The following is a 2,066-nucleotide window of genomic DNA, read 5'->3' as shown; positions in this document are numbered from 1 at the left end:
ACACACACACACACACACACATACATGTACTTATACATATAGCTGATGTCTATACGTATGTATATGTGTGTACTTATAAGCGTGCTAACTTTTTCAATGTTTTATATATTGTAATTGTAAATTTATAAATTTAGCCAAACCGTACCTGGTTTTGCAAAGGCTAGTTTCATAAGATTAATGCTGAGCGGTACCGATCACATAACAAACTGACCCAATTATCTCGGTCGTAGGTCTACCATTATAGGCCCGGATGTAATAGCTGCAGATTTTTTTTGTTAATTCAGCAGAGACGATTTTTTTAAAACTTTTATTTTTGACATTATGTTAACGTCTGAAACTCAAACTGATATTTAGTACAGTAGACACGGTTTTATCTTTCTCAAATTATTATGTCTTTTCTGTTGTGGCGACATTTTTACGGAGAGAAGTACATTTCACTAGTATTCGTTCGTAATATGAGTGAGAATAACTTTGACCTTTTAAATTTATATTTTCAGGATTATCATTTATTCAGATTGTGTATTATAATCTTTAGAAAATTACAATGTACCTGTTTAGTACGTATATGTGTATGTATGTCATTATTCGGTTTTATTTCAAGATTTCTTGCCAATAGAGAAAGAGCCGGTTTCTGTCTGTCTATCTATTTTTCTGTCTGTCTATCTGTCTATATGTATGCATGTATGTATGTATGTTATCAATCAGTTTCATTTCTGTATTTCTTGTCAATAGAGAAAGAGCCGGTTTCTAACCTAGATCCAAGACTCCTTCATTGGAATTTCAACAACATCATCAACAGGATATTTTATATGTATGTATGTATGTATGTATGTATGTATGTATGTATGTATGTATGTATGTGTGCATGCATTCATGCATGCACGTATGTATGTATGTATGTGCCTGTCTATCTATCTATCTATCTATCTATCTATCTATCTATCTATCTATCTATCGATCGATCGATCGATCTAGTAAGAGATCGATCTCATATGATGACAGCTGCTTATGTGATTTAGACCATCGGGGCTAATTTCACAGAGCCTGCATAACCTGTTATTTCAAGGTTTCTTACCTGCATCCCTATTTCTACTGTGCATCAGATAATTTGTTGTTATTTCCTGTTCCTCGACTGTAAAAGTATACCTTCTAAGTGAAAACTAATATGCCGGTTATCTGTAATACTATCACTTTAACACTTTCTGGTAACACAGCAATGTATGAACTTCTGTTCATCAGCCAAAAGCTATCATCTGACGTTTTTGTTGCTGTAGAGAAGTACAACTTTCCCTGTTGTGTATCCCAGGTTACCTATCATAGATTATTTTCCAAGAAACTCCTACTCAGCTCACACGATTATCTTTGCCTCGTGTACGAGGTCTAGAATCATGGATGCACTTCGACGCTTGGCTAGTATTCCTTGCTGTGTATCCCTGATTATCTATCATGGATTATTTTCCAAGAAGCTCCTATTCAACTCACATGATAATCTTTGCCTCGTGTATTCAGTCCTACACTTTCTAGCCCCAAGAAAACATTTTTTCCAGGTGGCTACCGACGCACAACTGCGTCCTTATAGTTCGAACTAGAGAGCTAATGTCCTCACTAAGCCTTAAACGGTACCTGCGGATCATGGTTTCTGGATTATTTCTCTTCATTGGCACACGTCCTAATCAGAACAGCCACTTTACATTGGCAAATAGATTTTACTTTGTGGTACTGTTACTATTTACTTCTCTCTTAGAGATCTAAAACTAAATGTTTTGCTCTTTACGAGATCAATGGCTGTGTGTCACTTTAAAAGTGCATACTTCGAACAAGGCCTAGTGCTGCTGTCTCTAGCCAACGGTTATCCCGTGACGATGAAGAGAAATAACCCAGAAACCATGGTCCGCAGGTACCGTTTAAGGCTGAATGGAGACATTAGCTCCCTTGTTCGAGATATAAGGACGCAGTTGTGCGTCGGTAGCCAACTGGAAAAGATGTATTCCTAGGGCTAAAAAAAGATAGTAACATCGTCCTAATCAGGACTGCCACTTTACGTTGGCGGATAAATTTTACTCTCT

The sequence above is a fragment of the Octopus bimaculoides genome, chromosome 20 (genome assembly GCF_001194135.2).
Source record: "Octopus bimaculoides isolate UCB-OBI-ISO-001 chromosome 20, ASM119413v2, whole genome shotgun sequence".
Lineage (NCBI taxonomy): Eukaryota > Metazoa > Mollusca > Cephalopoda > Octopoda > Octopodidae > Octopus > Octopus bimaculoides.
This window is presented reverse-complemented; position numbering follows the sequence as displayed.